Consider the following 14025-nt stretch of genomic DNA (forward strand, 5'->3'; position numbering starts at 1 on the left):
CAAGCTTCCCTTTCCTGCTTTCATATTATCAAGAAAATATCATGAAGATCATTGAATTATACATTATTGCCTCACCCCTTCCGATCGCCTGACGAACGCCTGACAAACGCCATTCTCACCCTGCCGGGCAAAGCCAAATAAGCCATGCATATTTACAGTTCCTTTGAAAGGCAGAGCGAGGACTAGGACCTCTGTTCCGACTGAATCTGCATCCACAGAAAGGATGTTATAAGGCCCTACAAATTTCACCAAGGAGATGTGAAAGTCTTCCCCCATAAAATACTTTTTTTCCCAGATACCCCGGCTCTTAGGCAAATGAGGTTACTCCTCAAAACCCCACCCCCACTCACCATAAATATCCTTCTCTCCTGCTGTCCATTCAAATGATACAAGGTATCTTGTACATAGAGAGAAAGGGAGAATAGGCAGACTTGCTTCAAAGATTTGGTGACCTTGGATGGGTGGGTTGAATGAAGAAGTGAACCTGGTTTCTGGGAAAGGAGTATCGAGATGAAGATGAGGAAAAGTGAACATGGACCACATTCATAGGTTAGAGAAATACATTTAATAGGTTGAATGGTTTTGAAAAGTGAACTTCGAGCAGTAATTGTTGTTTTTTAAACTGCAAAGAAATTAAAAATGAATGTGGGATTGGAGGCACACTCTGAGCAGAAAAGCACCATAAGCTGCTATGGTGCAACTCAAGATGGTGAATAGAACCTTTAATATGATGATGCTCTTCTTTTGCTAGTTTTTTCGAGTCACCTTTTATTGTAAGTAGCTGATACAGCATTTTTTGCAGCTCTTCAGTTTATGGTTATCATGTGAGAACACTGTTTTCATCATATTTATTATTCTACAAATGTATTTTTAAATGCACTGATGTGGTGTTTGCATGAAATGCAAGATGGCACATCATGGAATGTTTAAACTGAGCATCGCGGAGGATATGTGATATTTGGCACCCAGAGGAGTAGGACACGTAGATCCTATAAGAAGTAAAGACTCTCTAGCAAGGGCCGTCCATACTCTGAGTTTAAACTTTACTTTTTGTGAAATGGTTTATGAAAAACAACACGGCTGCTCCAGGTGAGGCTCGAACTCACAACCTCGGCATGGCTCAGTGCAAGTACTGCTGTATAAGTACCGCGCGCTAACCGATTGCGCCACTGGAGCTCTCTCTTTTCACATCTCCCCAGGTGAGCCATCTACAGCTGACCAAGTAGATGACAGACACTGCTCCATCATTCACTGTGCAAGATCGACTCACATGCTAGCATGTTATCATGACTATTAAAAATACAGTCCAAACGGAATAGATTCTATAATTGTCCTATAACATATGCTCTGTCTATTCAAAACCCCATAGAATTATATCTTGACAGTTCTGACAAAGTCTAGGGGAATCTTATGAATATTTGTAATTAGCACATAGTAAGAATTTCCCAAAAATGAAATGTAGGTCCCTGATTGGGGGAAGACGTGGAATGTGAGATCTTGCCTCAGCTGTTTTTTTCTTTTTTAGGTACAGTATATTGACACTTCAGTACCTTTTGTGAAGCAAGGTTTCAGATGGGGCTGTAGGGCAGACGAGGTGGCCGAGTGGTTAAGGCGATGGACTGCTAATCCATTGTGCTCTGCACGCGTGGGTTCGAATCCCAACTTCGTCGGAAAGCCATCAGAGTCTCTTTTGATGGCCAGCATTTCTAGTAGTATAATTACACTCTCTTTCAAGACAGAGCCAGGATCCGCTAGATGGGATCATCTGACTGTTCCATTTTAACAAATATGTCAAATAAAGTGAAGTATTTTGTGCGTAATAGAAATTAGATCTTTCATGGAGTTTCCAGAGGATTGCCTTTCACTCACTCCTGGCTTATTAACCAGTTTGGATAAATAGATTGATAAGAAAGCAGCTCTTACTCCTAAAGTTTAGGCCGTCTCAAATGAATGACTGTTAACATATGTCTGCCCCACAGAGACAGATTACTTCTAATAAGTGGGTTCTCTATATGTCACTGATTGCAGACATACTAACTAGAGCTATCGGTATGGTCTTGAATGCGAAAACTCTTATTTTCTCATATGAAAATGTAGTTTTTCATACTTCCAAAAAAAGTGCCTTAAGCATGGTCTTCAATGTGTGCGCGCACGTGGACATTCATATGCAACTACGTTTCCATACAGAGTCTCAAAATCATAGATATATTCATACCTCAGTAAGAATACATGTTGCAATTTACATCCTGCGTGCAGACTGGCCTTGTAGCTCAGTGGCAGCGCACTGGTCTTGTAAACCAGGGGTCATGAGTTCAAGCCTCATCAGGGCCTTTTTACATGAGTCTTTCTGTATGTTGTTTTCAAGTCATTCTTCCCTGGAGTCACACCTTGCTTTAGGATTGCTTATTGCCAAGCTTCCCTTTCCTGCTTTCATATTATCAAGAAAATATCATGAAGATCATTGAATTATAAATTATTGCCTCACCCCTTCCGATCGCCTGACGAACGCCTGACAAACGCCATTCTCACCCTGGCGGGCAAGCCCTGCCGGGCAAAGCCAAATAAGCCATGCATATTTACAGTTCCTTTGAAAGGCAGAGCGAGGACTAGGACCTCTGTTCCGACTGAATCTGCATCCACAGAAAGGATGTTATAAGGCCCTACAAATTTCACCAAGGAGATGTGAAAGTCTTCCCCCATAAAATACTTTTTTTTCCAGATACCCCGGCTCTTAGGCAAATGAGGTTACTCCTCAAAACCCCACCCCCACTCACCATAAATATCCTTCTCTCCTGCTGTCCATTCAAATGATACAAGGTATCTTGTACATAGAGAGAAAGGGAGAATAGGCAGACTTGCTTCAAAGATTTGGTGACTTTGGATGGGTGGGTTGAATGAAGAAGTGAACCTGGTTTCTGGGAAAGGAGTATCGAGATGAAGATGAGGAAAAGTGAACATGGACCACATTCATAGGTTAGAGAAATACATTTAATAGGTTGAATGGTTTTGAAAAGTGAACTTCGAGCAGTAATTGTTGTTTTTTAAACTGCAAAGAAATTAAAAATGAATGTGGGATTGGAGGCACACTCTGAGCAGAAAAGCACCATAAGCTGCTATGGTGCAACTCAAGATGGTGAATAGAACCTTTAATATGATGATGCTCTTCTTTTGCTAGTTTTTTCGAGTCACCTTTTATTGTAAGTAGCTGATACAGCATTTTTTGCAGCTCTTCAGTTTATGGTTATCATGTGAGAACACTGTTTTCATCATATTTATTATTCTACAAATGTATTTTTAAATGCACTGATGTGGTGTTTGCATGAAATGCAAGATGGCACATCATGGAATGTTTAAACTGAGCATCGCGGAGGATATGTGATATTTGGCACCCAGAGGAGTAGGACACGTAGATCCTATAAGAAGTAAAGACTCTCTAGCAAGGGCCGTCCATACTCTGAGTTTAAACTTTACTTTTTGTGAAATGGTTTATGAAAAACAACACGGCTGCTCCAGGTGAGGCTCGAACTCACAACCTCGGCATGGCTCAGTGCAAGTACTGCTGTATAAGTACCGCGCACTAACCGATTGCGCCACTGGAGCTCTCTCTTTTCACATCTCCCCAGGTGAGCCATCTACAGCTGACCAAGTAGATGACAGACACTGCTCCATCATTCACTGTGCAAGATCGACTCACATGCTAGCATGTTATCATGACTATTAAAAATACAGTCCAAACGGAATAGATTCTATAATTGTCCTATAACATATGCTCTGTCTATTCAAAACCCCATAGAATTATATCTTGACAGTTCTGACAAAGTCTAGGGGAATCTTATGAATATTTGTAATTAGCACATAGTAAGAATTTCCCAAAAATGAAATGTAGGTCCCTGATTGGGGGAAGACGTGGAATGTGAGATCTTGCCTCAGCTGTTTTTTTCTTTTTTAGGTACAGTATATTGACACTTCAGTACCTTTTGTGAAGCAAGGTTTCAGATGGGGCTGTAGGGCAGACGAGGTGGCCGAGTGGTTAAGGCGATGGACTGCTAATCCATTGTGCTCTGCACGCGTGGGTTCGAATCCCACCTTCGTCGGAAAGCCATCAGAGTCTCTTTTGATGGCCAGCATTTCTTGTAGTATAATTACACTCTCTTTCAAGACAGAGCCAGGATCCGCTAGATGGGATCATCTGACTGTTCCATTTTAACAAATATGTCAAATAAAGTGAAGTATTTTGTGCGTAATAGAAATTAGATCTTTCATGGAGTTTCCAGAGGATTGCCTTTCACTCACTCCTGGCTTATTAACCAGTTTGGATAAATAGATTGATAAGAAAGCAGCTCTTACTCCTAAAGTTTAGGCCGTCTCAAATGAATGACTGTTAACATATGTCTGCCCCACAGAGACAGATCACTTCTAATAAGTGGGTTCTCTATATGTCACTGATTGCAGACATACTAACTAGAGCTATCGGTATGGTCTTGAATGCGAAAACTCTTATTTTCTCATATGAAAATGTAGTTTTTCATACTTCCAAAAAAAGTGCCTTAAGCATGGTCTTCAATGTGTGCGCGCACGTGGACATTCATATGCAACTACGTTTCCATACAGAGTCTCAAAATCATAGATATATTCATACCTCAGTAAGAATACATGTTGCAATTTACTACCTGCGTGCAGACTGGCCTTGTAGCTCAGTGGCAGAGCACTGGTCTTGTAAACCAGGGGTCATGAGTTCAAGCCTCATCAGGGCCTTTTTACATGAGTCTTTCTGTATGTTGTTTTCAAGTCATTCTTCCCTGGAGTCACACCTTGCTTTAGGATTGCTTATTGCCAAGCTTCCCTTTCCTGCTTTCATATTATCAAGAAAATATCATGAAGATCATTGAATTATAAATTATTGCCTCACCCCTTCCGATCGCCTGACGAACGCCTGACAAACGCCATTCTCACCCTGGCGGGCAAGCCCTGCCGGGCAAAGCCAAATAAGCCATGCATATTTACAGTTCCTTTGAAAGGCAGAGCGAGGACTAGGACCTCTGTTCCGACTGAATCTGCATCCACAGAAAGGATGTTATAAGGCCCTACAAATTTCACCAAGGAGATGTGAAAGTCTTCCCCCATAAAATACTTTTTTTCCCAGATACCCCGGCTCTTAGGCAAATGAGGTTACTCCTCAAAACCCCACCCCCACTCACCATAAATATCCTTCTCTCCTGCTGTCCATTCAAATGATACAAGGTATCTTGTACATAGAGAGAAAGGGAGAATAGGCAGACTTGCTTCAAAGATTTGGTGACCTTGGATGGGTGGGTTGAATGAAGAAGTGAACCTGGTTTCTGGGAAAGGAGTATCGAGATGAAGATGAGGAAAAGTGAACATGGACCACATTCATAGGTTAGAGAAATACATTTAATAGGTTGAATGGTTTTGAAAAGTGAACTTCGAGCAGTAATTGTTGTTTTTTAAACTGCAAAGAAATTAAAAATGAATGTGGGATTGGAGGCACACTCTGAGCAGAAAAGCACCATAAGCTGCTATGGTGCAACTCAAGATGGTGAATAGAACCTTTAATATGATGATGCTCTTCTTTTGCTAGTTTTTTCGAGTCACCTTTTATTGTAAGTAGCTGATACAGCATTTTTTGCAGCTCTTCAGTTTATGGTTATCATGTGAGAACACTGTTTTCATCATATTTATTATTCTACAAATGTATTTTTAAATGCACTGATGTGGTGTTTGCATGAAATGCAAGATGGCACATCATGGAATGTTTAAACTGAGCATCGCGGAGGATATGTGATATTTGGCACCCAGAGGAGTAGGACACGTAGATCCTATAAGAAGTAAAGACTCTCTAGCAAGGGCCGTCCATACTCTGAGTTTAAACTTTACTTTTTGTGAAATGGTTTATGAAAAACAACACGGCTGCTCCAGGTGAGGCTCGAACTCACAACTTCGGCATGGCTCAGTGCAAGTACTGCTGTATAAGTACCGCGCACTAACCGATTGCGCCACTGGAGCTCTCTCTTTTCACATCTCCCCAGGTGAGCCATCTACAGCTGACCAAGTAGATGACAGACACTGCTCCATCATTCACTGTGCAAGATCGACTCACATGCTAGCATGTTATCATGACTATTAAAAATACAGTCCAAACGGAATAGATTCTATAATTGTCCTATAACATATGCTCTGTCTATTCAAAACCCCATAGAATTATATCTTGACAGTTCTGACAAAGTCTAGGGGAATCTTATGAATATTTGTAATTAGCACATAGTAAGAATTTCCCAAAAATGAAATGTAGGTCCCTGATTGGGGGAAGACGTGGAATGTGAGATCTTGCCTCAGCTGTTTTTTTCTTTTTTAGGTACAGTATATTGACACTTCAGTACCTTTTGTGAAGCAAGGTTTCAAATGGGGCTGTAGGGCAGACGAGGTGGCCGAGTGGTTAAGGCGATGGACTGCTAATCCATTGTGCTCTGCACGCGTGGGTTCGAATCCCACCTTCGTCGGAAAGCCATCAGAGTCTCTTTTGATGGCCAGCATTTCTTGTAGTATAATTACACTCTCTTTCAAGACAGAGCCAGGATCCGCTAGATGGGATCATCTGACTGTTCCATTTTAACAAATATGTCAAATAAAGTGAAGTATTTTGTGCGTAATAGAAATTAGATCTTTCATGGAGTTTCCAGAGGATTGCCTTTCACTCACTCCTGGCTTATTAACCAGTTTGGATAAATAGATTGATAAGAAAGCAGCTCTTACTCCTAAAGTTTAGGCCGTCTCAAATGAATGACTGCCCCACAGAGACAGATCACTTCTAATAAGTGGGTTCTCTATATGTCACTGATTGCAGACATACTAACTAGAGCTATCGGTATGGTCTTGAATGCGAAAACTCTTATTTTCTCATATGAAAATGTAGTTTTTCATACTTCCAAAAAAAGTGCCTTAAGCATGGTCTTCAATGTGTGCGCGCACGTGGACATTCATATGCAACTACGTTTCCATACAGAGTCTCAAAATCATAGATATATTCATACCTCAGTAAGAATACATGTTGCAATTTACATCCTGCGTGCAGACTGGCCTTGTAGCTCAGTGGCAGAGCACTGGTCTTGTAAACCAGGGGTCATGAGTTCAAGCCTCATCAGGGCCTTTTTACATGAGTCTTTCTGTATGTTGTTTTCAAGTCATTCTTCCCTGGAGTCACACCTTGCTTTAGGATTGCTTATTGCCAAGCTTCCCTTTCCTGCTTTCATATTATCAAGAAAATATCATGAAGATCATTGAATTATAAATTATTGCCTCACCCCTTCCGATCGCCTGACGAACGCCTGACAAACGCCATTCTCACCCTGGCGGGCAAGCCCTGCCGGGCAAAGCCAAATAAGCCATGCATATTTACAGTTCCTTTGAAAGGCAGAGCGAGGACTAGGACCTCTGTTCCGACTGAATCTGCATCCACAGAAAGGATGTTATAAGGCCCTACAAATTTCACCAAGGAGATGTGAAAGTCTTCCCCCATAAAATACTTTTTTTCCCAGATACCCCGGCTCTTAGGCAAATGAGGTTACTCCTCAAAACCCCACCCCCACTCACCATAAATATCCTTCTCTCCTGCTGTCCATTCAAATGATACAAGGTATCTTGTACATAGAGAGAAAGGGAGAATAGGCAGACTTGCTTCAAAGATTTGGTGACTTTGGATGGGTGGGTTGAATGAAGAAGTGAACCTGGTTTCTGGGAAAGGAGTATCGAGATGAAGATGAGGAAAAGTGAACATGGACCACATTCATAGGTTAGAGAAATACATTTAATAGGTTGAATGGTTTTGAAAAGTGAACTTCGAGCAGTAATTGTTGTTTTTTAAACTGCAAAGAAATTAAAAATGAATGTGGGATTGGAGGCACACTCTGAGCAGAAAAGCACCATAAGCTGCTATGGTGCAACTCAAGATGGTGAATAGAACCTTTAATATGATGATGCTCTTCTTTTGCTAGTTTTTTCGAGTCACCTTTTATTGTAAGTAGCTGATACAGCATTTTTTGCAGCTCTTCAGTTTATGGTTATCATGTGAGAACACTGTTTTCATCATATTTATTATTCTACAAATGTATTTTTAAATGCACTGATGTGGTGTTTGCATGAAATGCAAGATGGCACATCATGGAATGTTTAAACTGAGCATCGCGGAGGATATGTGATATTTGGCACCCAGAGGAGTAGGACACGTAGATCCTATAAGAAGTAAAGACTCTCTAGCAAGGGCCGTCCATACTCTGAGTTTAAACTTTACTTTTTGTGAAATGGTTTATGAAAAACAACACGGCTGCTCCAGGTGAGGCTCGAACTCACAACCTCGGCATGGCTCAGTGCAAGTACTGCTGTATAAGTACCGCGCGCTAACCGATTGCGCCACTGGAGCTCTCTCTTTTCACATCTCCCCAGGTGAGCCATCTACAGCTGACCAAGTAGATGACAGACACTGCTCCATCATTCACTGTGCAAGATCGACTCACATGCTAGCATGTTATCATGACTATTAAAAATACAGTCCAAACGGAATAGATTCTATAATTGTCCTATAACATATGCTCTGTCTATTCAAAACCCCATAGAATTATATCTTGACAGTTCTGACAAAGTCTAGGGGAATCTTATGAATATTTGTAATTAGCACATAGTAAGAATTTCCCAAAAATGAAATGTAGGTCCCTGATTGGGGGAAGACGTGGAATGTGAGATCTTGCCTCAGCTGTTTTTTTCTTTTTTAGGTACAGTATATTGACACTTCAGTACCTTTTGTGAAGCAAGGTTTCAGATGGGGCTGTAGGGCAGACGAGGTGGCCGAGTGGTTAAGGCGATGGACTGCTAATCCATTGTGCTCTGCACGCGTGGGTTCGAATCCCACCTTCGTCGGAAAGCCATCAGAGTCTCTTTTGATGGCCAGCATTTCTTGTAGTATAATTACACTCTCTTTCAAGACAGAGCCAGGATCCGCTAGATGGGATCATCTGACTGTTCCATTTTAACAAATATGTCAAATAAAGTGAAGTATTTTGTGCGTAATAGAAATTAGATCTTTCATGGAGTTTCCAGAGGATTGCCTTTCACTCACTCCTGGCTTATTAACCAGTTTGGATAAATAGATTGATAAGAAAGCAGCTCTTACTCCTAAAGTTTAGGCCGTCTCAAATGAATGACTGTTAACATATGTCTGCCCCACAGAGACAGATCACTTCTAATAAGTGGGTTCTCTATATGTCAATGATTGCAGACATACTAACTAGAGCTATCGGTATGGTCTTGAATGCGAAAACTCTTATTTTCTCATATGAAAATGTAGTTTTTCATACTTCCAAAAAAAGTGCCTTAAGCATGGTCTTCAATGTGTGCGCGCACGTGGACATTCATATGCAACTACGTTTCCATACAGAGTCTCAAAATCATAGATATATTCATACCTCAGTAAGAATACATGTTGCAATTTACATCCTGCGTGCAGACTGGCCTTGTAGCTCAGTGGCAGAGCACTGGTCTTGTAAACCAGGGGTCATGAGTTCAAGCCTCATCAGGGCCTTTTTACATGAGTCTTTCTGTATGTTGTTTTCAAGTCATTCTTCCCTGGAGTCACACCTTGCTTTAGGATTGCTTATTGCCAAGCTTCCCTTTCCTGCTTTCATATTATCAAGAAAATATCATGAAGATCATTGAATTATAAATTATTGCCTCACCCCTTCCGATCGCCTGACGAACGCCTGACAAACGCCATTCTCACCCTGCCGGGCAAAGCCAAATAAGCCATGCATATTTACAGTTCCTTTGAAAGGCAGAGCAAGGACTAGGACCTCTGTTCCGACTGAATCTGCATCCACAGAAAGGATGTTATAAGGCCCTACAAATTTCACCAAGGAGATGTGAAAGTCTTCCCCCATAAAATACTTTTTTTCCCAGATACCCCGGCTCTTAGGCAAATGAGGTTACTCCTCAAAACCCCACCCCCACTCACCATAAATATCCTTCTCTCCTGCTGTCCATTCAAATGATACAAGGTATCTTGTACATAGAGAGAAAGGGAGAATAGGCAGACTTGCTTCAAAGATTTGGTGACTTTGGATGGGTGGGTTGAATGAAGAAGTGAACCTGGTTTCTGGGAAAGGAGTATCGAGATGAAGATGAGGAAAAGTGAACATGGACCACATTCATAGGTTAGAGAAATACATTTAATAGGTTGAATGGTTTTGAAAAGTGAACTTCGAGCAGTAATTGTTGTTTTTTAAACTGCAAAGAAATTAAAAATGAATGTGGGATTGGAGGCACACTCTGAGCAGAAAAGCACCATAAGCTGCTATGGTGCAACTCAAGATGGTGAATAGAACCTTTAATATGATGATGCTCTTCTTTTGCTAGTTTTTTCGAGTCACCTTTTATTGTAAGTAGCTGATACAGCATTTTTTGCAGCTCTTCAGTTTATGGTTATCATGTGAGAACACTGTTTTCATCATATTTATTATTCTACAAATGTATTTTTAAATGCACTGATGTGGTGTTTGCATGAAATGCAAGATGGCACATCATGGAATGTTTAAACTGAGCATCGCGGAGGATATGTGATATTTGGCACCCAGAGGAGTAGGACACGTAGATCCTATAAGAAGTAAAGACTCTCTAGCAAGGGCCGTCCATACTCTGAGTTTAAACTTTACTTTTTGTGAAATGGTTTATGAAAAACAACACGGCTGCTCCAGGTGAGGCTCGAACTCACAACCTCGGCATGGCTCAGTGCAAGTACTGCTGTATAAGTACCGCGCGCTAACCGATTGCACCACTGGAGCTCTCTCTTTTCACATCTCCCCAGGTGAGCCATCTACAGCTGACCAAGTAGATGACAGACACTGCTCCATCATTCACTGTGCAAGATCGACTCACATGCTAGCATGTTATCATGACTATTAAAAATACAGTCCAAACGGAATAGATTCTATAATTGTCCTATAACATATGCTCTGTCTATTCAAAACCCCATAGAATTATATCTTGACAGTTCTGACAAAGTCTAGGGGAATCTTATGAATATTTGTAATTAGCACATAGTAAGAATTTCCCAAAAATGAAATGTAGGTCCCTGATGGGGGAAGAAGTGGAATGTGAGATCTTGCCTCAGCTGTTTTTTTCTTTTTTAGGTACAGTATATTGACACTTCAGTACCTTTTGTGAAGCAAGGTTTCAGATGGGGCTGTAGGGCAGACGAGGTGGCCGAGTGGTTAAGGCGATGGACTGCTAATCCATTGTGCTCTGCACGCGTGGGTTCGAATCCCACCTTCGTTGGAAAGCCATCAGAGTCTCTTTTGATGGCCAGCATTTCTTGTAGTATAATTACACTCTCTTTCAAGACAGAGCCAGGATCCGCTAGATGGGATCATCTGACTGTTCCATTTTAACAAATATGTCAAATAAAGTGAAGTATTTTGTGCGTAATAGAAATTAGATCTTTCATGGAGTTTCCAGAGGATTGCCTTTCACTCACTCCTGGCTTATTAACCAGTTTGGATAAATAGATTGATAAGAAAGCAGCTCTTACTCCTAAAGTTTAGGCCGTCTCAAATGAATGACTGTTAACATATGTCTGCCCCACAGAGACAGATCACTTCTAATAAGTGGGTTCTCTATATGTCACTGATTGCAGACATACTAACTAGAGCTATCGGTATGGTCTTGAATGCGAAAACTCTTATTTTCTCATATGAAAATGTAGTTTTTCATACTTCCAAAAAAAGTGCCTTAAGCATGGTCTTCAATGTGTGCGCGCACGTGGACATTCATATGCAACTACGTTTCCATACAGAGTCTCAAAATCATAGATATATTCATACCTCAGTAAGAATACATGTTGCAATTTACATCCTGCGTGCAGACTGGCCTTGTAGCTCAGTGGCAGAGCACTGGTCTTGTAAACCAGGGGTCATGAGTTCAAGCCTTATCAGGGCCTTTTTACATGAGTCTTTCTGTATGTTGTTTTCAAGTCATTCTTCCCTGGAGTCACACCTTGCTTTAGGATTGCTTATTGCCAAGCTTCCCTTTCCTGCTTTCATATTATCAAGAAAATATCATGAAGATCATTGAATTATAAATTATTGCCTCACCCCTTCCGATCGCCTGACGAACGCCTGACAAACGCCATTCTCACCCTGCCGGGCAAAGCCAAATAAGCCATGCATATTTACAGTTCCTTTGAAAGGCAGAGCAAGGACTAGGACCTCTGTTCCGACTGAATCTGCATCCACAGAAAGGATGTTATAAGGCCCTACAAATTTCACCAAGGAGATGTGAAAGTCTTTCCCCATAAAATACTTTTTTTCCCAGATACCCCGGCTCTTAGGCAAATGAGGTTACTCCTCAAAACCCCACCCCCACTCACCATAAATATCCTTCTCTCCTTCTGTCCATTCAAATGATACAAGGTATCTTGTACATAGAGAGAAAGGGAGAATAGGCAGACTTGCTTCAAAGATTTGGTGACTTTGGATGGGTGGGTTGAATGAAGAAGTGAACCTGGTTTCTGGGAAAGGAGTATCGAGATGAAGATGAGGAAAAGTGAACATGGACCACATTCATAGGTTAGAGAAATACATTTAATAGGTTGAATGGTTTTGAAAAGTGAACTTCGAGCAGTAATTGTTGTTTTTTAAACTGCAAAGAAATTAAAAATGAATGTGGGATTGGAGGCACACTCTGAGCAGAAAAGCACCATAAGCTGCTATGGTGCAACTCAAGATGGTGAATAGAACCTTTAATATGATGATGCTCTTCTTTTGCTAGTTTTTTCGAGTCACCTTTTATTGTAAGTAGCTGATACAGCATTTTTTGCAGCTCTTCAGTTTATGGTTATCATGTGAGAACACTGTTTTCATCATATTTATTATTCTACAAATGTATTTTTAAATGCACTGATGTGGTGTTTGCATGAAATGCAAGATGGCACATCATGGAATGTTTAAACTGAGCATCGCGGAGGATATGTGATATTTGGCACCCAGAGGAGTAGGACACGTAGATCCTATAAGAAGTAAAGACTCTCTAGCAAGGGCCGTCCATACTCTGAGTTTAAACTTTACTTTTTGTGAAATGGTTTATGAAAAACAACACGGCTGCTCCAGGTGAGGCTCGAACTCACAACCTCGGCATGGCTCAGTGCAAGTACTGCTGTATAAGTACCGCGCGCTAACCGATTGCACCACTGGAGCTCTCTCTTTTCACATCTCCCCAGGTGAGCCATCTACAGCTGACCAAGTAGATGACAGACACTGCTCCATCATTCACTGTGCAAGATCGACTCACATGCTAGCATGTTATCATGACTATTAAAAATACAGTCCAAACGGAATAGATTCTATAATTGTCCTATAACATATGCTCTGTCTATTCAAAACCCCATAGAATTATATCTTGACAGTTCTGACAAAGTCTAGGGGAATCTTATGAATATTTGTAATTAGCACATAGTAAGAATTTCCCAAAAATGAAATGTAGGTCCCTGATTGGGGGAAGACGTGGAATGTGAGATCTTGCCTCAGCTGTTTTTTTCTTTTTTAGGTACAGTATATTCACACTTCAGTACCTTTTGTGAAGCAAGGTTTCAGATGGGGCTGTAGGGCAGACGAGGTGGCCGAGTGGTTAAGGCGATGGACTGCTAATCCATTGTGCTCTGCATGCGTGGGTTCGAATCCCACCTTCGTCGGAAAGCCATCAGAGTCTCTTTTGATGGCCAGCATTTCTTGTAGTATAATTACACTCTCTTTCAAGACAGAGCCAGGATCCGCTAGATGGGATCATCTGACTGTTCCATTTTAACAAATATGTCAAATAAAGTGAAGTATTTTGTGCGTAATAGAAATTAGATCTTTCATGGAGTTTCCAGAGGATTGCCTTTCACTCACTCCTGGCTTATTAACCAGTTTGGATAAATAGATTGATAAGAAAGCAGCTCTTACTCCTAAAGTTTAGGCCGTCTCAAAT

At 41.1% G+C, this 14025-nt stretch overlaps 8 non-coding genes across 8 annotated transcripts; 3 read left to right on the forward strand and 5 right to left on the reverse strand.

Annotated features, from left to right (window-relative positions):
• Positions 1 to 1081: 1081 nt before the first annotated feature.
• TRNAI-UAU (transfer RNA isoleucine (anticodon UAU)) lies at positions 1082 to 1176 on the reverse strand. Its single transcript has 2 exons — positions 1139 to 1176; positions 1082 to 1117 (listed from the first exon to the last, which is right to left on the reverse strand). It is a non-coding gene; the product is annotated as a tRNA-Ile (tRNA).
• A 2329-nt stretch (positions 1177 to 3505) lies between these two features.
• Positions 3506 to 3600, reverse strand: TRNAI-UAU (transfer RNA isoleucine (anticodon UAU)). The gene is made up of 2 exons: positions 3563 to 3600; positions 3506 to 3541 (listed from the first exon to the last, which is right to left on the reverse strand). It is a non-coding gene; the product is annotated as a tRNA-Ile (tRNA).
• A 412-nt stretch (positions 3601 to 4012) lies between these two features.
• On the forward strand, positions 4013 to 4094 carry TRNAS-GCU (transfer RNA serine (anticodon GCU)). Its single transcript has one exon. It is a non-coding gene; the product is annotated as a tRNA-Ser (tRNA).
• Positions 4095 to 6436: 2342 nt separating this feature from the next.
• TRNAS-GCU (transfer RNA serine (anticodon GCU)) lies at positions 6437 to 6518 on the forward strand. The gene has a single exon. It is a non-coding gene; the product is annotated as a tRNA-Ser (tRNA).
• A 1821-nt stretch (positions 6519 to 8339) lies between these two features.
• On the reverse strand, positions 8340 to 8434 carry TRNAI-UAU (transfer RNA isoleucine (anticodon UAU)). The gene is made up of 2 exons: positions 8397 to 8434; positions 8340 to 8375 (listed from the first exon to the last, which is right to left on the reverse strand). It is a non-coding gene; the product is annotated as a tRNA-Ile (tRNA).
• A 412-nt stretch (positions 8435 to 8846) lies between these two features.
• On the forward strand, positions 8847 to 8928 carry TRNAS-GCU (transfer RNA serine (anticodon GCU)). Its single transcript has one exon. It is a non-coding gene; the product is annotated as a tRNA-Ser (tRNA).
• A 1821-nt stretch (positions 8929 to 10749) lies between these two features.
• TRNAI-UAU (transfer RNA isoleucine (anticodon UAU)) lies at positions 10750 to 10844 on the reverse strand. The gene is made up of 2 exons: positions 10807 to 10844; positions 10750 to 10785 (listed from the first exon to the last, which is right to left on the reverse strand). It is a non-coding gene; the product is annotated as a tRNA-Ile (tRNA).
• Positions 10845 to 13158: 2314 nt separating this feature from the next.
• On the reverse strand, positions 13159 to 13253 carry TRNAI-UAU (transfer RNA isoleucine (anticodon UAU)). The gene is made up of 2 exons: positions 13216 to 13253; positions 13159 to 13194 (listed from the first exon to the last, which is right to left on the reverse strand). It is a non-coding gene; the product is annotated as a tRNA-Ile (tRNA).
• Positions 13254 to 14025: the final 772 nt, after the last annotated feature.

This window comes from Triturus cristatus, chromosome 12 (genome assembly GCF_964204655.1).
Source record: "Triturus cristatus chromosome 12, aTriCri1.1, whole genome shotgun sequence".
Taxonomy (NCBI): Eukaryota; Metazoa; Chordata; class Amphibia; order Caudata; family Salamandridae; genus Triturus; species Triturus cristatus.